We start from the raw sequence: 25,770 nt of genomic DNA on the forward strand, positions 1-25,770 counted from the left end.
ACACAACCACACGTCCCCGCGCTTTCTGTAGCATTTTTCTTCCTGTCACATCACACAAGCATGTGTATTCTGAGGAGACACTCAGGTTCTCTCTTTGAAACGGAATATCAGTCACACACTTCTTGTCACACCACCACCTCCCTCCCCCCCCCGCCCCCCTCACTCACACACACACGTCTCTCACACCCATCTAGAGCAATTTATTCAACTAAACCAGGAGGAGGCTGAGAGCTTTCCCATTTCTCCCGCCTGTGCCTAGCTGTTTGGACGTTTTTGTCTAGATTATGTGGCAGACTCCTTCCCCCCACCCCCATCCGTCCTTCCCATACAGAATAAAGTCAGTCTGTATTTAATGGTTATGGCGGATGTGAGGAGGATTTGGCAAATGAAGAGGCCTTTTGCTCTCAAATATTGCTCCTTACGTCGTGTGAGTCTACCTACCCACCACGACCCCATATTCTTCTCCGGGTGTCTGACTCGAATGACAAACGAGCTGATTTTTTCAGTACATCGCTGGGAAATGTAGTGGCTGATAATAGAGATTTCTCTTTCATTTTTTACGCTTGACTTGGTTATTGTTGCTTTTCTTTTCCCGTGATTCCTCCTAAGGATTAGCTCTGACTTCCCCACTATTGGCGGTCAAAGTGGCCCAAACTCTGGATGACAATTGATGGGGATCAAGGGATTGCCCATTCTGTGCCTGTAAGGACTGATTTGTGCCAGAGAAACTCATCAAGTACAGGCGAAGAATGAAGGGAAAGGCGGGGGGAGCATTTGGGGGTAAATGTATTCATTGAGCCGGGTTCTCTCAAATTGCTTCGAAGTTTTCCTAATGAAAAGTAACGCTTGCAGCAATCAACGGCTTTTTGACGGATTACAAACCTGAGTAGGACTATAGGGAGCTGAATTTTAAAAAGTGCCCCCAGCTTTAGCACGGGGGCAACTCACCCACAAAAGTGAAAGGACGAGGGGTCAGTCAGCAAAACACAAAGCTGGGGTTATGATGCGTGTAGGAGTAATGAAAGGTGCATTAATTTATTAACATGGTGCAAACAGGAGGAAAAAGTGAAAGAACAGTCCAAGGGATTATTAACTCCCTACTCCAGGCACCCACCCAAAAGATGGCATTAAAAGTGTGTGTGTGTGTGTGTGTGTGTGTGTGTGTGTGTGTGTGTGTGTGTGTAAGAGAGAGAGAGAGAGAATGAGAAAGAAAGAAAGAAAGAAAGAAAGAAAGAAAGAAAGAAAGAAAGAAAGAAAGAAAGAAAGTCGAGAGACTGGGAATGAATTCCTGAGCAAAGTTCATTAAAGCTGGGAATTATGTGGGGCGGGGAAGAGAGAGCTGACTCTATCCCTTGTAAGAGCATAGTTTCACTAAAAGGCATCGATCTGTTCTTAACAGAAAGCTTGTTTCTTCAATCATATTGTCCCTCACAGATACACACCGCGGTGCTTTTCCAGGCCTTATTCTTCATGGGCTTCTGTGGAAATGTGACTACATTCACTGAACGTTGATCAGCCAGAGCTCACCGAATGCTATATGAAATAAAATAATACAAAATAATACAAACAAATCCATTTGATCTCCCTCACCCTCCTGCTCACCCAAGCACTTTCAGAACTCGTCGTTTTGTACTTCAAACGTAGAATCTGTTCCCTCCCCCTCTTTTGTGTTGAAGTCAAAAGCGAAGCAATTTTATTTGATAAGGAACTTCAGGTCGTCCATCCTTGCACATTAGTAACAAATGAGAACGCAGGAATCTGACTTTTTCGGCTCCGCTGAACTGAAGCCTTACCAAAAAAGAAAAAAGAAAGAAAGAAAAGGGGGGAAGCTGCAATCCCCTCAACCCCGTCTCTCCTCGCCTTTCCTCCTTTTCACCATTTCCCTGACAGCCACTAAGCAAAGAGATGGCTGGGAGTTCACAGAAAGAAAAGTCTCCCTGGAACTTTGTGACACAGAAGATATGTTGTAATTATTCCATGCAGATCACAGTAATCAAAGTTGTCAGAGAAAGGACTCGATTTTTCTCTCTCCCCCAACCCCCGCCCCTGCACCCCACCCAGCCCCCTGCTATTTATTCTCCTTTGCCGTCTCCCGTCAAGTTTAGGGGTTTTCTCCCTCCTCCTCCTCCTCCTCTCTTTTCCATCATTAACGTCCCAGTCTTTAAGTCTTTCTCTTTGCTCTCCCGTGTCCCTATCACCACTCCAGACTCTTCCTTTCCTACCTCTTTTAATGAAATGTCGTCTTTTAGATGCTTTTTTAAAAAATCGATTTGGTTAATTAAAGGAAACCAGAAGAACCAGGAAAAGTGATTGTGCATAGAGACCAACGGGAAATATTTAGAAGGAAAGGAAACTTACAAATAGTGAGGCCTTTAAAAAAAAAGCCTTCAAAATGAATAGATTGAAGGGGGGTAGAGGAAGGAAAGGGGCAAAGGGATCCTCTCGATCCCCTATTTTGTTAAACTCTCCCAAGCCCAGAAATGATTAACTTTTCCCCCCCTTCATCTTGTCAATGTTATCATGGCTTTGATGGGAGGATCTTCAAGGTGGCACATTTCTGAACTTAACCTCTTTTCAAGCTAACTCTCTATCTCCTTGTTAGTGCCCGGCTCTGAACTTCTGAAGAGTATTTTTGTGTGAGTCAGGGTTCATTCACTTGGGCTCTTTTGTATGACTTTCTTCCTTTCAGCCCTCAGTGTGTTACACCAATTAAAGGACGACGTGCTGTAAATGTAATGGGCCGAGGAGTGATTGTTTTTGACAAGCAACAAAACACATAGATCCACCCCTTAGATTAGGCCGTTGAAGGGGAGGTTCAGGCCGGTCAGTTTACTGAATAGTTCATGAACTGTAATTCTGAGGGCTCGTGTGAAAGAAAATCTCTCTCTCTCTCTCTCTCTCTCTCTCTCTCTCTCTCTCACACACACACACACACACACACACACATACACACACACCACACACACACACAACACTTTTTCTCCTCGTTCTTTCTCTTTCCTTTAACCAAAAGGAGAAACAGACATCTCTATGGAAAATAAGTGCTGAAAGAAATAAGTAGAAGTACTGATGTTTCTGACTTGTTATTTCAGCTGAAAATCCAACTGCTTTCTGATACCAAACATGCCAGCTTCATCAAGAGGGCTAGCTTTATTATGGCCTTTCCAGGAAATCTGTTTTAGCACGACTATACTACCAGATGTTTAATGCAACCCAGAAGACCTTTCTCAAAATTGTTCTTCTGTTGTAGGATACTACTTGTTGTAGGATACTTCCTGGCATCTGATGAGTTCTATTTCACTTCTAAGGAGTTTTCCAGCCCCAGATCCTCTTTTGAAGTGTTAGGCTGACCCAGAGAATAGGGTACATTTTCCTATTTTAATTGAATTTCACAGAAGACAAATGAAATAGAATTCATTTCCTCAAGGCTCACAATATTAAGAATGCAACATATCAGTAAAGTGCTCAAAGACTACAATTCTAACATTTCTTACTTTGAAATCATCATATAGAGGTCTCTCATTGACTTTAAAGTTCCAGTTTTAGTATGATGTCATTCTTAATGTGAAGTAATTTTCTTTTTCCAACATAAGCAAAACTCTTTAGTTATTGCTTTTCACTACTTTGAAAAATAAGAGTACTATGTCCTCACCACATTTTCAATAAAGGCACCAGAACTTGGAAGAATAGTTGAATCACGTCATGTCTTCTACAAAGGATCTTGCAAGGCTGAAATGTATATTCTGATATGCTTATTTTCTTCTTTTGTTGCTGTTTTGTTGAATTTGTACTAATCTGTGTACTTTTTTCCTAATCACATTTGTATCCCACTTCCCGCCCAGAGGGCTGAAGGTGACATGCATAGATTTATTTCATATTTATTCTGTCAATAACTTCTCAGATGAAGTATGTTGAGAGATGGTAACTGGCTCAAGATCACCTAGTTAGCTTGATGGTTGAGTAGGTTTTGAACCCTGATCTCCCTACACCACGTTCAGCACTATCTGCACCAGCTGCTTTGTATTGTTTTGCTTTATATGAGGTGGATGTATTGGCTACTTCATCATTTATGCTATGGCCTTTGGTTAAAGCACAACTTTGATTGCGGAAGGAGGGGGAGGCTATACAAGCAGAAGGTGAAAAATAACTGAGGTGGTTTACATAAACTAAAATTGCTGAGCACCAGGACTCTGGTCAGCAGTGAAAGTGAGCAGGTATGCAGTAACAGCAAAATACTTCATTTGCATACATCATGGGCTCTAGTTCATGCAGGCACTAGGGAGAGGTGATAAGCTGCCAGATGCCAGATAAGCTGCAACTCATCTGTACAATTGATGATGATGTACAATTCTTTATCATTAGTAAGTAGACAAGGTTATGCAAAATAATGTGGCATTACAAGACAAAGTTTTAACATTTGTGTACAAAACCCCATAGTGATCTAGCCTGGGGTGGGAAGAAGGTAACTAGAAACTAAATGTGCAAATATATAAAATATAGGGAAATAGTGGTTAGCTGAGAAAGCCTTATTGTTTCCAACAAATGGAGTACAAGACGCAGGCTGTAGGAACGCCAAAAACCATTGCATAAGACAAACATACCTACCTCATCAAATGTGTCTAAAAGTCTATTATTTAAATGCTGATGATGGTCATTCTGCACTTGGGAAGTATTTGTGTGTGGAGGGAGGGAGGGAGGTTAGAAGATGGGCCTTCAAGAAATAGAAGCAATGTCTGAATAAAGAACTCACAGAAAAGTCAATAGAGGTCACAAGGGAAGACTCAATTTATAGGCAAGAGAAGATATTCAAGTGTTGGTAAAAATCTATGGAAAGCATGGCTAACTTCCAAACGAGTTAGGTTGTGTGATGATATCACACAGCCAGATTGTCCAAATTCTAGGGACTGAGACCTTTGTGTTCTTGATTAACCACTGTCCATTCTTGAACCAGTGTCAGGTGTCTATATGTCACAAGTCCTATGTATCACCCTTTCTTTTCCAGGGTCCCCTCATCTGTTCTGGGGAGGAAATATTCATATTATATAGATCATTAAAAGAAGCATTTTCCCTGTACCTTTTCATGTATGAAATACTAAAGTGGAAAATGTCTCTAGGGGCCTTTCTAGAAGTATGTTGCAACTGTTCAAACTTGCCTCAGGTTAACTGGTAGTGCTTGTACCATCTTTCTATCTATCCTGTTCAAGGCCAGGATTGGCTGGGTTCCAGGGCACCTGTGATGGAAACAGCTCAGACTGGAGCAGGAGGGCAGCAGGAAAGAGGACAAAGGACTAGTTCTCAGAACTTGGAGAACTCCAAGTTTAGCACCACCTATGAGGCTGTGTGCAAGGCAACTACCCCAAGATAGGATGGTTTTGTTTCAGCAAGGTGTGATTCTCAACTGAGCCTTGAAGTAGTCTTGCTCCCTGTCTCCTGTCCTGCCTTCTCGACCTGCACCGGTTGCCAACTTAAAGCCCTATTCTGTAGGTGCTATCTTCAATGTGGTTGGAGGGTCTCTACTTTGGCAGGTTGGTTATCAGAGAGTCTCTCAAGTATGAGAATGCCAGTAGGGGTGCCTCTTCTGGGAGTAGCCAGGGGGGACAGACTTGACTGGATTAAGGATTTCCACCTTGACATCCCCTGAACTATTTGAGTCCCATCCTCACTGAGGGGCTTTTGGATCCAGTTACGGGCGTAGCTATAATTGAGTGAAAGGGTTCAAAGAACATGGGCCCCCAGCTCCCGAGGGCCCTCCAGCTCCACCCCTCCCTATTTTCTTCATTATCTCTCTCACTCTGGGGAGCCACCAGGGAGAGGGATGAACACGGGGCCCCTCTCCCCTAGCTACGCCTCTGATCCAGTTCATGACACTGTCTCCGTTCTGTTCAGAGTTGCAGTCATGGACACACAGGGATGCCCAGCTGGGTTTAAAGAGGTTTACCTGGGTAAAGCAGGCAGGAAGCAGAAACATAGGGAGCTGCCTTATACAGAGTCAGACCATTGGTCCATCTTGCTTAGTATTTTCTACACAGATGACAGTGGCTTCTGCAAGGTCACAGGCAGGAGTCTCTCTGCTCTATCTTGGAGATGCTGCCAGGGAGGGAACTTGCTAACTGAGGGAAGAGGCACCATTTAAAAGTGGTGATTCTCTTCATTTAGCAGGGGGAGAGCCCTATCCATCCCCAGCACAGCATCCCTCCAGTGGCTGTTGCTGGTGTCTACCTTAGGGTTTTTTTGCTTTTGTTTTTTAGATTGTGAGCCCTTTGGGAACAGGGAGCCATTTTATTTATTTATTTATATCTATGTAAAGTGCTTTGGGAACTTTTGTTGAAAAGCGGAATATAAATATTCATCATTTTTGTTATTCGTGGAACCTTCTCCATGCAACCATGCAGATGTTCTTCCCACAGTGGCCCCGTCAAGAGGAACATCTTATAGTGCTCACACTATCTCCTATTCAAATGCAAACCAGAGTGGACCCTGCTTAGCAAAGGGGACAATTCATGCTTGCTACCACAAGAACAGCTCTTGTAGCCAGAAGCAGATTCTGTCAGATGTAGGATAGCATCTAAGCAGCTCAAACATTGCTCCAGCAAAAGCTGGGACTCAAAGCAAGTTCTTAAAATAGTACTAGTTATTTGCATCAACACTAGTTTTAAGCCCAGCAGCTAGCCAGAGGAAACGTAAAGGAATAGATCTTCTTACTTTCCTTTTGTCCTTCTAGGAATTTGGGTGTGCTTCAGGTCTTCAGTTCCTTCACTAGCGTTTATCACTAGCGTTTACACAGTAGTTAAAAACAGTCTGGATTTGACCATGCATCTGCTTTTAATTTTCTTGATTGTTAATTGTTGTGTTGAATCTCATCCCTTGCCTGTTTGGAACCACACACACATTTCTCACCCTGTTGAAATGTCAGTCAGTTCCCATTCCCAGATCCTGACTGCCTGAATCCTGACTCTTGCTGAATCCTGACTCTTGCTGAATCCTGACTCTTGCTGAAGCCTGACTCTTGCTGAAGCCTGCCACATAAGCATAGGCATATATTAGTGCAGTTAACTAAAAAATAGGTTTATTATTAGGAAATCAGGTCCCTTGGAATTCAAAACATAAAACAAGAGACTTGTTTTTCTTTTAAAAAATGTTCTTCCCTAGAGGCATAGGGTCTGTACTTTTTTTTATTTACAATAGTCTTCCATTTTTACAAAATAAGGTTCCAAGGTATAGGAAGCAGACAACTTCCATAATCTCCAAGCACATTTTAAGCATGGACAACCCCACCCGCATAAAAAAGCATGAACCTTTCAGGACTGGGGAAATAATTACTATCCCCTTGGTGATATGGACCAATCATTATCACAAAAGTCCTTGAAGACAGCAAGATGCTGAGCTTGCAAAAGGCTGAATCAATCAGGGTTGAACTGAAGTCAACACTCTTAAGTGTCGAACCATTCTTTAGAACAGGAAGGATAGCATCATGGATAAGTGATGGTTTTGTTTACCACTGACCTTGCATTCAATAGTGATAGACTTCATTGCCCCTCCTCCCTAAGGTGAATGGAGGGTGGAACACATCATTTCACCAACTCCTATTTCTTAGTATATTGGTGTGTTTTGTTGTTTTTTAAGAAAGTAAGTTTCTAGCTCTTTTAGTTGTGGAAAGATGTTTTGGTATTCAGGGAAAGAACAAACATCTATACAAGGTTGGATAGTTTAAAGGTGGAATTTCTGTATCCTGCCAAAAAAAGACATCCTCAGATTCTGCAGAATGTCAGACATCAGCCTCAGAAAAAGCATACGAATTGAGCATGAATATGTAAAAATAGATTAACATACTTCAGTTATATAAAACAATAAAACATATGGATTTGCATAACTTGTTCTGTGTATAGAATCTGAAAATTCTTGGATTTATTTAGGACAACAGTTCAGTGTGGGGAAAGGCAGTTAAATAAAGTACCATTGATTCTTCTACTTTTCTTAATTTAAAAAAAAAAGCAAATGTCATTTTCTGAAACATGTTTGCACAGTTTTCAAGAATGAAGATGTGCATTTATGCAAACACTCAAATGGAGTCTGATCTGCCATTCTTTAAGTACTCAAAGCTCTCACTAGATAGATAGGTAGAATGAATACAGGATTAGGGCTGCAATTCTTTGAAGGTAAACATGCCACTCTGGAGTAGCTGCTTTCTGGGTTGTACTCTCTGCAAAGTGACACCCCTCCCTTTTCCCCTCCTCCCCAGATGAAAAGTTGCTTAGATACAAAAGGCTTGTACAGAGGGACAGACAGTGATGCACTGGTCCTTGTCTACTACATTTCAAGAAGACACATCAGATTCTCAAGTGCATTAATTGCTATAAGAGATACAACTTGTTTAACAGGCCAGACGGGGGGGAGAATCCTTTTCTGAAAAATTATTTTAAAAATCATTGTAAAACCCTCCAATCAAAAGCCTCATCTTAACCATCAAACTGTAAACAAGTTAAAATTAATATGGAGAAATGATAGGGTGCCTGAGTTGTGTCACATTCTCTGTCTATAGACTATAACTTCCACAAGATGTTTTGGAAGTGTTGCCATTAAAAGAGGGAAATGAAAAGAAAACAAAAGAAGAAGGACGGGAAGGGGGTGAGGGGACAGGACAGTATGTTAATAAAAGCCAGTCTTGAAAACAAGTATATCAGGATGGTGGTCGTACAACGTTACATATTTCTACTGTAGGTGGATCTTTTGCTAATCACAAGCAAGCTTAATGTTAAGAAGAACATGGAAAAACAAGTAAGATCTGCCTATGATCACTGCACTATGCATTCCAGAGCTCCCTAAGTTCGAAAGGCAAGACCAGCAACAGCTAGTTTCCCCTCAGATTCCAGGTTCAATAAAGATTACATCATGGAGAAACTATGCCATGTAGCCTGAGAATCAAAGCCATCACAATTGGTGGCTGTTTAACTGTAATGTCACTGAAACACATACTTCCCACCACCACCCTACTCCCCCCTTGCTTTCCCTCTCCTTACTAGTCCACCACACTTAGTCCGTCTACTTTTCGTACCATTAAGGGCAGCTTTATTGGGGAGAAGAAAATCTGATCAAAACTGTCGACCGCCAACTGCCGATTTTCAATGGACTCAATAAAGGCCACCTTAACGATTTTCCTAATTAATGGATGACATCTTTGGCTGGAGGAGAGGCAATGTATTCTACTCTGCCTTAGTCTTTGTTAGCCTTCTAATTAACTTTCGTAGGTCACCCAGGTCTCCCAAACCTAAAAGTGAAGAGGGCCATTGTGCTAGGAGCAGTAAACTTACTTTTTTCTCCCTGGGTACTTAAAAGTGTAAGAGGGGAGTGATTACAGACAGAGAAAAATGATTACATTTAAAGTCTTTATGAGCACAGAGAATACATAAATCCTTGCCTTAGAAAATAATTGAAACACCTTTTTATACCAATTTTTCAATGCATAATAAAACAAATTAGGAAAGTCCATCTAAATTCAGATGCATTTTTCCAATTAGTTTGGTGGAATGTGAACTGCAATAAGTCAGTAGCAAACAAATTGCTACTGAAACAGTTATCCGTTGTATAACAGTTTTAGTGCAGGATGTGAAGCAGAATCTGAGTTAATAGCCTACACACACACACACACACACACACACACACAGAGCCTAACAACACATACTAATACATAAGAATATAATTTAAAGTTTAATAATATCAATGGAATCAGGGGCATAGCTATAATTGAACAGGAGTGGAGGAACAAATGTACCTGGGTCCCTGAGGGGGCGGGGCAGCAGCTGGGTGATAATTTGCTATTTGCTCTCCCCCTCGTGTCTCTCTGAATAAGAAATTGGGGAGTCAGGGGCCTATCTTCATATTTTGTCCCAGGGCCCATTCCAACCTTGCCATGGCCCTAAATCGAATTGTGCAAGAAATGTAGCTTACTGCCTTCAGTAGAATCTCTAATTATATAGCTTTTTGTTTGGAAGCAGATATAGTAATTATTATCCTCTCAAAAAGAAAAGAAAAAAAGAAAAGAAAAAAGTTCTAACCAAAATGCAAAGACAGAGAGATACTGGATACAATTTATTTCTGCAGGGGATAATGTCTTGAACCCAATAACTATGTAGTAGTAGTAGTAGTAGCAGCAGCAGCAGCAGCAGCAGCATATTATTTTGCTAAACTGAGAGGTCTGTCATACAGTTAAGGGATTTTTTTTTTTAGTATTTAACTGATGAATCTATTAAGTTGCACTATATGGGCTTCAGCAAAATTAGTTCAGTGGATCACTGTATCAAAAATTGTATACCCCTAATCAATTAGTTTATCTGATTAATAAACTAACTAAAATATGAAGCTTTTAGATTATTGTTTTGCTATGCTATGCTATTATGCTATGCTATGCTATGCTATGCTATGCTGGGGCATAGCTATAACTGAACATGGTGGAGGGGCAAATGTCCCTGAGCCCCTGAGGAAAGGGAGGTGTCAACTGACAACAGTTCATCTTCGATTTTTCCCTCCCACCTCCCTGACTTACTTGCATGCTGCTGGCTCCTGGCTGGAGGACTCATCTCCACTTCAGATTGAAATATCTATGTTTAACAAAAAAAATCTGAGCCAGGGAATGCATGCATGCAAATGTATGTATGTGTGACTGTGAACGCATGAAAATTTTTATTTATTTATTTATTTGTTTGTTTATTTGACATATATTTATACCGCCCAAAACTTACGTCTCTGGGCAGTTTACAACAAGATAAAACATTAAAACATTAATTAAAAACAAAAACAAGAAATTTAAAACACATTTTAAAAAATTTAAAACAATATTCTAAAACAACATTAAAAACAATCAAAACAAAGAATGTGTGATATTATTTGCAGAGGAGTAAGAGAAATGATGCGCTGAGAATGTTTTGTTTTTTATCATGTCCTTAAAGTTCATAAATGTCTACTGTTCGACTTTTGTCGAAAAGTGAGATACAAATATTTTGTTCTGTTTGTAGCAAAGACTGCAGTATGGGGGGTGGTTTAATTTTGGAAGGTGTACAGGGGAGCAAGGGCCCATCTTCACAGTCTGTCCTAGGGTCCACTCCAACCTTGCTGTGCCACCGATGTTATGCTATACTACCTTATACTGGAGTTTATGGAGGTCAATTTATTTTTATAAGAATATTTTTCTGTCCATAGCTAATGAAATAATTGATTTCACAGATTAATCTATCAAATATAGTATACAAAAACACATTCATATCAAAGCTTTCTTTCAACCATGAGATCAACAATGACTTGGAAGGTAACAAATGTTGTGCATTTTCCATATAGAAATGCACAAACTCCATATTCTGTGGTTGGGAGATGAGAGAATGATGTAGCAATCACTACTCAGAGTGTGGCAGAGCAAAGTCAAGGGAGTTTATTTTCTGATTTAGCAGAAGATCCTGTTTTATACTCTTGTTGTAATTGGACCATTGTCAGACCACAGTGGTCTCATTCTCTAAATTAATCATCTTTTAAACTAATAAAATCTGGACTTCCACTGAGGGACTCTCTAAAAAGCAGAAAGAATCCAGAATGAATAGACCTCAGGCTGTAACTTAGGGCTCCACCTTATGTTTGGTGACCTTTTTCACATTTTAGAGTTTATGACACCTGACTAATTGCATTAGATGTTACAGCACAAAATGAACAGCTAGGAGTAGATCCTCTCTGGGCAAATTTTCCATTTTCAGGTTCTTGATAGAAACAAGTCATTTCAGTGAGATTTTTTTTCCTAAAAAACATTCCAGTTGTATTAATATTATTTTTTCTTTCCTGCAGTGTCAGCCGGTGCTTCTTCAGCACAATTTCCCCCCATCCTTTCGTATTCCTGGATTTAGTGACATGATTGACCTACCTAATTGGGGAACATAATATCACAATGCTATATAGTAACCAGGTTTGCCTATGTGATGGTGTCACTGAGAACAAATCAGAGCAACTGAGAGTAAAAACAAGTGGGGGGAAGGTAGATGTATAAGTGCACATGTTCATTAGGAACTACTGAAAAATTGGCAAAAAAGGGAACATTTGCCACTGCCAAAAACACACACAAAACCCATTAGTTTCACTTCAGCTAGGAAGACAGTGCATACCACATAGAAAAACCTAAACAGAATCATAGAGTTGGAGGGGGTGTTGTAGGCCATCTAGTTCACCCCTCTACTCAATGAAGGGAATAAGCAAAGAGTTGTTTGGTAAATGTGTTCCTTTTGACCAGGTTTCTCTGTATTGCTATTCTACCACTTGAGGCTTAATCTGGACTTTAAAAACAACAGATCATTCTTACCTAAATTCTCTCTTTAGTCATATGGAGGGTAGGCATGTGCACGGACTGAGGTTCATGCACAGGTTCGGAGCTGAGGCAGTTTGGTGTCACCGGGGAGGAGAGTGGCGAGCGGGACCTTTAAAAGGGAGTACAGCAGGTCCTTACCTGCTCTCCACCACCCCATGCAACTTCCTGCTGCAGTGGCACTCCCCTCCACCAGCCCATGCATGGCATGGGCATATACATGGCCTCCGCAGTCCGCACATGGATGGACACCATTTGCATGCTCAGGCTATTGAGGGGAACACCATCGCAGAAGGAAGCTGCCTAGGGCGGTGGAGAACAGGTAAGGACCTGCTGTACTCCCTTTTAAAGGTCTCAATCACTGCTCACTGCTCGTCCCCCCCCCCCACTGGTGGCACCAAACCAATTTTGCTCTCACCCAAACTGGTTCAGTTCCAAACCTGCGCACAAACCTCAGTTCATGCACATCCCTAATGGAGGGAGGGTATTGAACTTGAATATATGGGTTACTTTAAAAGGATTATCCAGTGTGTAAGGAGGAGCTTCATTGAATAAAAGGAGGAAGAGAAGCTTACTAGTTAGTTTCTAATAAAAGTAATATTGGTGCCTCTGAATAGTGACCATCCCTGCAAAGAACTGGCACTCACAAATATGATGCTGACAACCAGGAATTAGAAACATTTTTCAGTATTTGCTTTCTTTTTCATTTGTTACTACATCCCACATCTTTTTAATGTCTCTTCCATTTTGTATTACCCTCTCAACCTTTCCTATTTCTCTCATTGCCTTTAGATTCACCTCCGCCTATTTGCCATTCTTCTCTTCATATGATGAATATACTCCCAGTCTCTTGAACTCAACATTTTTGTTCCTCTTTTACGCTCTCCAGGTTGGTTTCAGACACTTCACTCCAGTGGAGTTGCTCTCATGAAAATCACTAATGACCTTCTTTAAGGCAGGTCAAAGAGCCCCTTCTCCAGCTTCTTTCTCCTTGATCTTTCCTCCACCTTTGATACAATAGCTCCTGTTCAGGGAACTATCATGGCCTTTGGCTGCATGATGTTCTCCTAAGAAAGGGCAACTTCACTTATAGATTATGCTAGTTGAAACATGATAATGATAACCATAATAGTGCTGGGATAGAGTCAATAATATTAATCATTGTGTTGTAGTCTGCCCTCTCAGACCTCTAAGAATTGTGAATACTAGGGGGAAAGTGTCATTGAAACACATAGCTTAGGAAGGTAGTTCCCCCCGCATTTAATGTTTGCAGGTATCTGGCTTCTACTACTCTCACTTCAAACTGGTTGAGTTCTTCCTCTCGGCTGTGCTGGTGGATTTAAAGGAATGTAGTCCCAACCAGAAGTCCAAGGGCAGGAAAGCCTTCCGGAGACATGCTTCCCAGGTTGTAGTCTGAGATCCTGTCTTTTTACAGCAGTAAAGTACAGGGCCAGTCCTATAATTTTTAGCACCCTAGGCAAAGTTTGGCTTTGATGCCCCCCAGCTGAGAAGTGTGGAGCCCTCACTTCTGTGTGAAGATCTGCAACTCTTCTTTGAGGTTAGAATCTTCACTTCAAGCAAACAGGGATGTCTGCCTCCTTCATTATTTTGGCAAACATCCAAAGGCAAGGCTGGCTTTGGTTATTAAGAGCAGTCAACTCTGTATCTCAGCTATTGTTCTAGTGATTCCCAAGAAGAAGCATCTATACAGGAATATTCCTCCTACATATTGTCTACCTGACCCAGCTGCTGTTCTTGGAAATCTCTATGAACCAACTACACATATGAGCCATTAATCTGTTCGGTAGAACAGCGTTTGTACCCTCTAGCTGCAATCTTTAATTAGTTTAATTGGTAAATTAATCTGTTAAAGCTGATGACTTGATGGGACAAATTTTAACAATTAGGGTACATTTTAATCAGGGGACTAAGTTAAGAGTGTAAATTAAGCTCCACCCCTTGTTTATTTGGGGTGCTCTTTTGGTTCTGACATGTTGTAATAATACAGAATAAAAACAAAATCAATATCAAAGAAGGTCTTTCATTCTAACTATGGATAGTTGACTTCATTTGAGTTGCCAGTTACCTTTTTCCAATATATAATGTACTTATATTGAAGTGTATGCAATCTGAAAATATATTTAAATTTTATCAATTAATTAATAATTAGCCAGGTGATCAATCAATTCAATGTTCATTCACTAATGATGCTAGATTACACCAATGGAAACCATGCCAGAAGTCGTTCCAAGGCTGCAGAATGTTGCAAAGTGACGAGCCAATAGTTTAAAGAAGGTGGATGTATGAGTAATATCCCTATAGTCCAAAAACAATCCACTTTGTGTGTATCTATCAGGTTGTACTTTGAAGTATATGTCATTGAAATCATTGGGGCCACCCTCCAAATAATACATTTCAGGTTGGAATGGCAAACTGGTTGTAATTACATGCTTGGTTTTGTTGCATGGATATAGCAGTTTCTTGGGTCCATCTTAAGCATTTGTTTGCTGTCACAGCAGAGTTTTGGGACTACGCTATAAAATAGTCAAAGCCCTCCAGTTTAAGTGGTGTGTGGATCCAGTTTCTTCTCTCTTAAATACTAATATTTAGATTTCAAATAATTATGCCCAAAGTAATATTGTATGGACACTTAAGGACCCTTAAGTGAACTGGTACCTATTCAATGCATTTGCCACTCCTACCTCTTGGGTAGGTTCCAGATGGTGTCACTTGGAGACTGTTGCTATTCAAAACAAGAGCTCCATACTGTCCCACAAGGCTCCATACTGTCTCCAATCTTTTTAACATCTACATGAAACCCCTGGGAGAGATCATCAGGGGATTTGGTGCAGGGTATTATCAGTATGCTGATGACACCCAAATCTATTTCTCTATGTCAGCTTCATCAGGAAATGGCCTAACTTCCCTATATGCCTGCCTGGAGGGGGTAATAGGCTGCATGAGGGAGAACAAACTGAGCCTGAATCCAAGCAAGATGGGGGTACTCGTTGTGGAAGTTCAAGACTTAGGAAGTGGTTTAGTTCTGCCAGTTCTGGACAGGGCTGCACTCCCTTGGAAAGACCAAGTATGTAGTCTGGGAGTATTTCTGGACCCAAACTTCTCCCTTATTTCTCAGGTTGAGGCTGAGGAGGAGGGCTTTCTATCAGCTTCAGCTGATTCGACAGATAAGCTGCGTCCATTTCTGGAGATAAATAACCTTAAAACAGTGGTGCATATGCTGGTAACATCCAGACTCAACTACTGCAATGCGCTCTACATTGGGCTGCCTTTGTATGTAGTTTGGAAACTGCACTACTACAGAATACAGCAGCCAGGCTGGTCTCTGGGGTTGCCTGAAGAGATCACATTTTAAAAGAATTACACTGGCTGCCAATAAATTTCTGGGCAAAATACAAAGTGCTGGTTATTACCTATAAAGCCCTAAATGGTTTGGGTCCAAGGTATTTAAGAGAGCACCTTCTTCTTTATCTACCCAGGTCCAGTTGCAGTTGCCACCGGCTCAGTGGTGACTCAAAACCAGGCCTTTTCTAGAGTTGCCTCAGGACTCTGGAACGCGCTTCCTAACCAAATTAGAGTTTCCCCTTCTTTGAATGTTTTTAAGGACCTAAAAACATACCTGTTTAGTTAGGCTTTTAGTTTATAGTTTTAAAGCTTTGGTTTTAGAGTTTTATTGTACTTTAAATTGTTTTATGTTAATGTTTTAATTGGTTTCATATTGTAAACCGACCAGGGACTTTTTTGTATGGAGCAGTATATTAATGTACATAATAAATGAAATAATATTTATTTATTCCCCTGCTAACTTGGCAAAGAGGCACCTTTTAACATGGTGATTCTCTTTATTTAGCAGGGGGAGAGTAACTGGCTCTATCCACCCCCAGCACACTACCTCCAGTGACTGTTGCTGGTGTCTAGATGATGTTGCTTTTCAGATTGTGAGCTCTTTGGGGACAGGGATCCATCTTATTTATTTAGTATTTCTCTGTGTAAACCACCCTGAGCCATTTTTGGAAGGGCAGAATAGAAATTGAATAAATTATTTCTTGTTTACACAGTCAGACAGGTGTTAATGACTGGTTTGTTTTATCCAGACATCGAGTCTCTTCCAAGGACCTAGGATGCCAGAATTTTATTGTCAATTGTTATAGATATCGTCACAGAATATAGGCTGTTCCCAGTAAAGCTGCTTTTTGTAATTGGCTGATGGTGATTTCTGTGGCGCCTATGATGTTGAGGTGCTCTTCAAGGTCTTTTAGAACTGCACCCAGGGCGCCAATTACCACTGGGATTATTTGGGTCTTTTTCTGCCACAGACTTTCCATTTCAATTTGTACATCTTTGTATTTGGTGATTTTTTCTATTTCTTTTTCTTCTATTCTGCTATCCCCTGGTATTGCTATGTCGATTATTTTGACTTGTTTTTCTTTCTTCTCGACTACAGTTATATCTGGTGTATTGTGTGGCAGATGTTTGTCTGTTTGTAGTCGGAAGTCCCATAATATTTTTTCATCTTCATTTTCTGCAACTTTTTCAATTTTATGGTCCCACCAATGTTTGGCTACAGGTAGCTTGTATTTTTTGCAGATGTTCCAGTGTATCATCCCTGCTACCTTGTCATGCCTTTGTTTGTAGTCAGTCTGTGCTATCTTTTTACAACAGCTGATTAGGTGGTCCACGGTTTAATCTGCTTCTTTACAAAGGTGGCACTTGCTGTTTATTGTTGATTTTTCTACTTTTGCTCTTATTGCATTTGTTCTTAGTGCCTGTTCTTGTGCAGCCAGTATTAAACCCTCTGTTTCTTTCTTCAAGTTGCCATTCGTAAGCCATTGCCAGGTCTTGGTGATGTCTGATTTTCCACTTATATAGTGCAAATATTGACCATGCAGGGGCTTATTTTTCCATTTTTCTGCTCGGTTCTTGACTTGTTCTTTCTTGTAGGCCTGCTTTGTTTCATTGGTGTTGAATAGTTTCGCATTATTGACCATTTGAAGTGCATCTTCTTCACTGTCCTTGATATATTCTTCAAGGCCTCTTTTCTCCTCCTCTACTGTTTGATGGACTTGCAGCATTCCTCTTCCACCTGAGCTGCGAGGGAGGTAGAGCCTATCGACATCACTGCGGGGGTGCAGAGCATGATTGATGATCATGATTCTCCTGGTCTTACGATCTATATTATTGTTATTTATATTATTATTATTATTATTATTATATTATAATAAAGAGCCCCTGGTGGCGCAGTGGTAAAACTGCCGCCCTGTAACCAGAAGGTTACAAGTTCGATCCTGACCAGGGGCTCAAGGTTGACTCAGCCTTCCATCCTTCCGAGGTCGGTAAAATGAGTACCCAGAATGTTGGGGGCAATATGCTAAATCATTGTAAACCGCTTAGAGAGCTTCGGCTATAGAGCGGTATATAAATGTAAGTGCTATTGCTATTATTATTATTATTATTATTATTATTATTATTATTATTATTATTATTGAAGGACCCGATGTCTGGATAAAACAAACCAGTCAATAACACCTGTCTGACTGTGTAAACAAGAAATAATAATAACAACTGGACAGGTCTCATCAGAGGAGCCAGACAAAGAGTGCATCTCCCATTAACAATATGGTGAGACATAATTTTAATAAATCTATACCGGATCGGTCATCGCCCAGGTCAGCAAGGACTGTGCCAGGTGCTGGAGTCCCTGGACATCTGGTGGCAAGTGGGCTACAGGACTCAGGATCTTCAGTTGAGCAACCAGGGCTGGAGACTGCAGGGTTACTGGAAGAAACATCGCTTAACCGGAAAAAATATACTTAAAACACCAACAAGGAAATAATGATTTACTATTACAAGTCTAGTCCAACTAGAAGAGGTTATTTAAAAAGAATGTACCAAATTTGGAAAAAGAAGCATCCAGATACAGAAATAACAGAACAAAGGCTAGCAGACCAGAGAAGATTCATAATAAGAAATAGAGTTTTCACAGTAGTTGAGCTGGAAGAACTGCAAAGAGCAACACAGGCTCAAGATATGGAAAAAGAATTACCACCAACTGAAGAAGTTGCTCAGGCGCAGGTGGAGGAGGTGTTGGAAATAGAGGATGCCACTGTTGCTGAACTGTTTCAAAATCAAAACCAGCCAACCTCCCCTTTGCCTTCACCTCAAAAACCCAAATGCCGTTTAACAGGAAAGCAACAAGAACTAAAGCAAAAAATAACTGAGCACATGAACCAAACAACCACCAGGGTTCGACTTCCAGCTCTAAAAACAGTTGCCAAAAAACAACTTGCTCAGGCATTAGAAGATGTAAATGCTGCACTTGCAGAAATAACAACCAATAATTTGCAAGAAACAAACCAACTAATGTACAGTGCAGCAACAATAACAACACAAGAGCTTGGATATAAGATCAGTGGACCTGTAAAAAAAAAAAAAAAAAAGCAGTACATCACCTAAATGGAAGATTAAATTAGAAAATAAAATCGCCAGGCTTAGATCAGATGCTAGTAAATTGAAAGATATGAAAGACAAGAAGCTGAAGAATGAAAACACCAAACAGTATCTGATCCAAAAATACCATCTAGATTCAAGGAAAATTAGAGAAGTCCTGGAAATAATAAAGCAGCAAATAACAGCAGTGTCAAAGAAGATTAGCAGATACGAAGCCAGAATTACACAACACAGGCAGAATCTCCAATTCCAATCGAATCAGAAACGTTTCTACCAAAGCATAGAAGGAGAAACTGCAAGAAACATAGAAAGACCAAATAAAGAAGAAACAGTGCAATTCTGGGGGAAATTATGGGACAATACATTAGATTATAATAAAAAAGTAGGCTGGGTAAAAGAGGTTGAAAAATGTAACCAACAAATGCAAGATCTAATAATAACACTAGAATTAATAAGTGAAAGAGCAAAGAAAATTAAAAATTGGACTGCACCAGACGATGATGAACTGCATGGCTTTTGGCTTAAACACCTAACAAGCCTTCATAAACAACTATCAAAAAAACCCAGTGCAATCACATTTTGCAAGGAGGTGATATTGAACAATGGTTAACAACTGGGAAAACTCATCTCATAATGAAAGACCCAGCAAAAGGTGCAGTACCAAGTAATTATAGACCGATAACCTGCCTGCCAACTATGTCCAAATTATTAACTGGAATAATAGCAGATGAAGTAATGCAACACTTATAAGCAGCTTCCAGCTGAACAGAAAGGAAATTGCCCAAATACCAGAGGCACAAAAGACCAGCTGCTGATTGACAAAATGATTTTAGAAAATTGCAAGAAGAAAAACCAATCTAAGTGTTGCATGGATTGACTACAAGAAGGCCTTCGATTCATTGCCTCACACATGGATACTAAGTGTTTAGAAACAACTGGTGTCAGCAAAAACATTCAGATATTTATTTTAAAAGCAATGAGCATGTGGAGTACACAGTTAACAATCAATGGTGAGACACTTGGACAGGTTAGCATTAGAAGAGGTATTTTCCAAGGAAACTCACTATCCCCTCTGTTGTTTGTAATCGCCATGACCCCACTTTAACAAATACTAAACAAAACAGGTCTTGGATACCAAACATCTAAAACATCAAGTAAAATAAACCATCTGCTCTACATGGAAGATTTGAAGTTGTATGGAAAGTCCAAATCAGAAATTGAATCACTGCTAAACACTGTTCGTATATTCAGTAGTGATATAGCAATGGAGTTTGGATTAGACAAGTGTGTTGCATTACTAATGAACAGAGGAAAAATAACAAAAACAGAAGGAATAGAACTGCCCAATGGAAGCAAGATCAAGAACCTGGAAGAGAAAGAACATTACAAATACTTGGGCATTCTCCAGGCTGATAACATTGCACACACTGAAATTAAAAGAAAAATTAGAAGTGAATACATCAGGAGAGTTAGAAAAATCCTAAAGTCCAAACTCAATGGCGGGAACACCATACAAGCCATAAACACCTGGGCTATACCTGTTATCAGATACACTGCAGGAATAATAGACTGGACCCAGGCAGAGCTAGAGACGCTAGATCGTAAGAACTGGAAAATAATGACTATCAATCATGCTCTGCACCCCCGCAGTGATGTAGATAGGCTCTACCTCCCTCGCAGCTCAGGTGGAAGAGGAATGCTGCAAGTCCATCAAACAGTAGAGGAGGAGAAAAGAGGCCTTGAAGAATATATCAAGGACAGTGAGGAAGATGCACTTCAAATGGTCAAGAACGAGAAACTATTCAACACCAATGAAACAAAGCAGGCCTACAAGAAAGAACAAGTCAAGAACCGAGCAGAAAAATGGAAAAATAAGCCCCTGCATGGTCAATATTTGCACTATATAAGTGGAAAATCAAACAACACCAAGTCCTGGCAATGGCTTAAGAATGGCAACTTGAAGAACGAAACAGAGGGTTTAATGTTGGCTGCACAAGAACAGGCACTAAGAACAAATGCAATAAGAGCAAAAGTAGAAAAATCAACAATAAACAGCAAGTGCCACCTTTGTAAAGAAGCAGATGAAACATTGGTCCACCTAATCAGCTGTTGTAAAAAAGATCGCACAGACTGACTACAAACAAAGGCATGACAAGGTAGCAGTGATGATACACTGGAACATCTGCAAAAAATACAAGCTACCTGTAGCCAAACATTGGTGGGACCATAAAATTGAAAAAGTTGCAGAAAATGAAGATGAAAAAATATTATGGGACTTCCGACTACAAACAGACAAACATCTGCCACACAATACACCAGATATAACTGTAGTCGAGAAGAAAGAAAAACAAGTTAAAATAATTGACATAGCAATACCAGGCAATAGCAGAATAGAAGAAGAAAAATAGAAAAAATAACAAAATACAAAGATGTACAAATTGAAATTGAAAGTCTGTGGCAGAAAAAGACCAAAATAATCCCAGTAGTAATTGGCGCCCTAGGTGCAATTCCAAAACACCTTGAAGAGCACCTCAACACCATAGGGGCCACAGAAATCACCATCAGCCAATTACAAAAAGCAACTTTACTGGGAACAGCCTATATTCTGCAACGATATCTATAATAATAACAGCAACAATATTGATAATAAAATTCAGCCATCCCAGGTCCTTGGGAAGGACTTGATGTCTGGATAAAATAAACCAGTCAATAACACCTGTCTGGCTGTGGAAGAAGAAGAAGAAGAAGAAGAAATTAAGCAGTACGCAAAAAGATCTATTCCAAACTCTGCCTCTTGAAAAATTGCCACAAGCTGCAGGGAGCTGGACACATTTTATTTCCCATGTCTTCCTATTTGACTGCTTATGTTTAAGTTACTAGTTTCTTTAATGCATATGAAATGTGCCAGTTATGCAGTTTTTAACTCCAATTGTTCTCTTTGTCCAAATGTCCAACTGCCAAGGGTCACACTGAAATGTCAATGCAGGGAGAAGAGCTTAAAACTCACATCCATGACAGTTCCAGTGTTACAAGCAAAACCTTGAAAAATGAACAGTGCAAAAGCCAGATTTTCAAAGTAAGAGACAACTCTTAGGAAACACCCTTTAAATAAAAGATTTCTGCTAACCCCCTGAGCCACGTCAGACAGCAGAATCCTCTGCCAAAGTCTTACAAAAATAAAGGAAGTGCTTGGTTTCTATCAAAACACTGTAGAAAACTTGTAGGTGCGATCTCAGAATGTAGAAACTTGCAACTGCTACAAGGAGCTGGAATTGCAACTGTTAATGTACATACCTATCCCACCACTTCCATGCTGTGATGTTCACCTTTGTAGTCTCTGGATAGTGTGCTAGGTTTAACTTATGTAACTGAGAGACACACAGACATACACAACATCCAAAGAGATATTTTGCTTTTACGTGCTGCTGCTGCTGTTTTTTAACTTTTGTCTTAGAGACGCAGCTTTAAAGCATGGGAGAGGCCGTCAGGGAGAGCATGACGTCCTCTAATCCAACAAGTCACCTTCCCCAGCTCAAACACCAAGTGATTTTTTTCTCTCTCTTTCTCCCCTGCCTTATAAGAAAGAAATTGACTTTTGTTTGGAGTTTGTGAAAAGTGGGACTCGGGGCCCAGTCAATGGGGCTCCCCGCGGTGCACTCTGAGTGGAGCCATCTCGAACCAGTCAGCCACGGCACCAATTAATCCGTCCTTTGTCAGAGGCCCAGGCCCAGCAGTAGCAGCAGCAGCAGCAAAGGCAACAGCAACACATTTGGCCATTGTTCAGGACTTCATGCAATGGGATTTATCCTTTCAAAGAGCCAGTTTTGTCCCAAAGAGTTCGAGCGGAAGTTTCTCACTGACAATTTGCCCCAAATAGATAGATTTGTCAGCAGCAACTTTTAAAAGCAAAACGCCACACAATTTTTTTAAAAAAAAAAATAAGGTGTATCTCTCTCTCCCCATCACCCCATCTCTGTAGGCTTAGCCTGAGCAGGTGGATAGGGTAAGAATAACACAGTGTCTGTGGTGGAGGTGATGAGGCAGCTCTGTTCATCTCAAGACAGATGTAGCAGACAAGCTTCTTTGTACAGCTGCTTTGACTTCTTAAAGCCTGGGAAGGCGGGTGGGAGCCTTTTGCATGTCATTGTCATGATTACTATATAGCATTGCATTAGGCCAGGCAAGCTTGGCAGCCCCCAAATGCCTCAATAACAGAGCAATATGAATTCTCTAAACAGGTTCTCCCGAGGCCCTGTACTGGGTATGATGCTGGCATTTAATAGCACTGGATGCAGTTGGGAAAACCTGGCTGCTGCAAGACCTGCCCTTTGCTACTTTCCAGCAACCTGATTACTTCCTGATTACTACCCATCACTCAAAAGAGCAATCATGTATTTCCAGCAGGTTTGGCAGATCAACATTTCCAATTTGTTTTGAACAACTATGTGGGATTAAAAGTAGGAACATCCACCAAGTAAATTTCAGAGCCTATATAGAATAGCAGTTTACACAAAGGCACACACAAGCTAACAGAAGGGTATAAGAACATGCAAATTCTAGCCCTACTCACACATTCCATTCAATGCATGTACAGTTTGTGTATGGTGGCCAAAATGAAGCACAGCATTCCATTGCCAAAACACTCCGTCCTGGTGCTGCTGCAGGCTTGAAATCCATCCCAAATACTCTTGAGAACCAGGAGCTGCATAAGCATCATTATCCCAGTTCTCTTCATTGCAGTCTCATCAGGGCTGCTTCAGTATCAGGGCTGTAAGCATCACTGCTGCGTACAAGTCCACAGCAGCCCTGAGGCAGAGCATTCCAGTGATGGAGCAGTGCACATCATGTTGGCCAGTGAATGCAGGTGCAAATCTAAATGAATGTACAGTTATCTTCAATGCCCATAAAGTAGCTCCCTTCTTATTTTACCCTGCATTTTGGGGAGCCTGTACTCAAGTTCACTTTTTAAATGAACACATATACAGTTGTTCACACATACACATATGTACAGGCACCAGTACCCACATACAACATAATGTGAATGACTTCTGAGAATAAAGAATATGATGCAGACAGTACCACTTCAAATTGCTGGTGGGGGTTACCATGACTGAATGCTCCTCCATATGAGAAAATCCCTCCATGCAACAAACTAGAAGACAAGAAGAAGATTCTTGCTTAGCTTTCTCCCTGACATACTAGTTTCCAACATGCAAAGTGGTGTGTGTGTTTTTTGGCGGGGGGTGGGTGGGTATGAAAGGGCATTCAGTCATGTGAGCACTCAACTGCAGTCTAAACTGATACAGCCTGGATATAGGTTTGCCACCTTAGTGATAATAGGCCAGACAGATAGATTCTGGTCATGTTCCTTTTGAATATTCATAATATAAGGACAGCACTGCTGAATCAGGTCCAAGGCCTATCTAGTTCAGCATCCTGTATCCCACAGTGGTCCACCAGATGCTTCTGGGAAGTCCACAGGCAAGAGATGAGGGCATTCCATCTCTCCTGCTGTGGCTCCCCTGCAACTGGTATTTAGAGGCATCTTGCCTCTTAGGCTAGAAGTGGCCTTTGGCCCTCAGACTAGTAGCCACTGATAGGCTTGTCCTCTATGAATTTATCTAAGCCCTTCTTAAAGTCAACCTGGCTGGTGGGTGTCACATCTTGTGGCAGAGAATTCCATAGGTTGAATTATATTCTAACTATATAGTTGTGTGAAATTCTAACCACACAACTTAGTTGTGTGGAAAATTACTTCCTTTTATCAGTCCTACATTTCTTGGCAATCAGTTTCATGGGATGGCCCCTGGTTCTAGTGTTATGCGAGGAGAAATATTTCTCTCTATCCACTTTCTCCACACCATGCGTAATTTTATAGACATCTCTCATGTCTCTCCTCAGTCATCTTTTTTCTAAACTAAAAAGTCCCACGTGGTGTAGCCTTGCCTCATAAGGAAGGTGCTTGATGCCCCTGATAATCTTGGTTGCCCTCTTCTGCACCTTCTCCAGTTCTATAATGGCCTTTTTGAGGTATGGTGGCCAGAACTGTCCACAGTACTCCAAATGTGGCTTCACCATAGATTTGAAAAAGGTCATTATGATATTAGCAGTTTTATTTTCAATCCCCTTCCTCATGATTCCAAGCATGGAATTGCCCTTTTGCACAGCTGCCACACATTGAGTCGACACTTTCAATGAACTGTCCACCATGACCCCAAGATCCCTCTCCTGGTCAGTCACTGACAGCTCAGATCCCATCAGCATATATGTGAACTTCATAGGAACATAGGAAGCTGCCTTAGAGTCAGACCCTTGGTCAATCTACCTCAGTATTGTCTACCCAGGCTGGCAATGGCTTCTCCAAGGTTACAGGCAGGAGTCTCTCACAGCCCTATCTTGGAAATGCCAGGGATGGGACTTGGAACCTTCTGCATGATAGCATGAAAGTACTCTCCCCAGAGTAGCCCAATCCCCTAAGGTGAATATCTTAAAATGCTCACATGTAGTCTCCTATCCAAATGTAAACTCGGGCAGACCCTGCTTAGCAAAGGGAACAATTCATGCTTGCTAGAAGAGCTTAAAAAAATAAAACCCTCTTCTTCCATCCCCCCAAAGGGGGAATTAGGTATGACCATACTATGTGCATCTACAGATTGGTGATCTCACAATCAGTGAGAAGGGCTACTGGGTGCGTGGGGAGGAAGGCTCCTGAAACTTCCCTCTCCCACAGACAATTGTTGGGTCTGTGCTGTGTGCACGTATTGTGTGCCCAGATGGACACTGTCTGTGGCCTGCAGCACAGAGGGTTGGGGGCTAGGATGTGTCCCAGCCCCTAGATATCCCATAATGTACTGTGCAAGTGTGTGGTGCATTTGGGGGGTCCTCCTGGTGCTGACCAGGAGGCTGCTCCTGTATTCTATTCTATTCTGTTTATTTATTACATTTGTACACCACCCCAAACGTTCATATTG

At 41.0% G+C, this 25,770-nt stretch overlaps 1 long non-coding RNA gene across 1 annotated transcript in view; it reads left to right on the top strand.

Moving 5' to 3' along the window:
- The first annotated feature begins 201 nt into the window (after positions 1–201).
- LOC128343896 (uncharacterized) overlaps positions 202–25,770 on the top strand; it is a 35,224-nt gene continuing 9,655 nt past the window's right edge. The window contains exons 1-3 of the long non-coding RNA XR_008315647.1: positions 202–427; positions 13,127–13,223; positions 21,762–21,875. This is a non-coding gene — a long non-coding RNA (uncharacterized LOC128343896). The remainder of the gene's footprint in view (positions 428–13,126; positions 13,224–21,761; positions 21,876–25,770) is intronic.

Source organism: Hemicordylus capensis, chromosome 1, assembly GCF_027244095.1.
Source record: "Hemicordylus capensis ecotype Gifberg chromosome 1, rHemCap1.1.pri, whole genome shotgun sequence".
Classification (NCBI taxonomy): Eukaryota; Metazoa; Chordata; class Lepidosauria; order Squamata; family Cordylidae; genus Hemicordylus; species Hemicordylus capensis.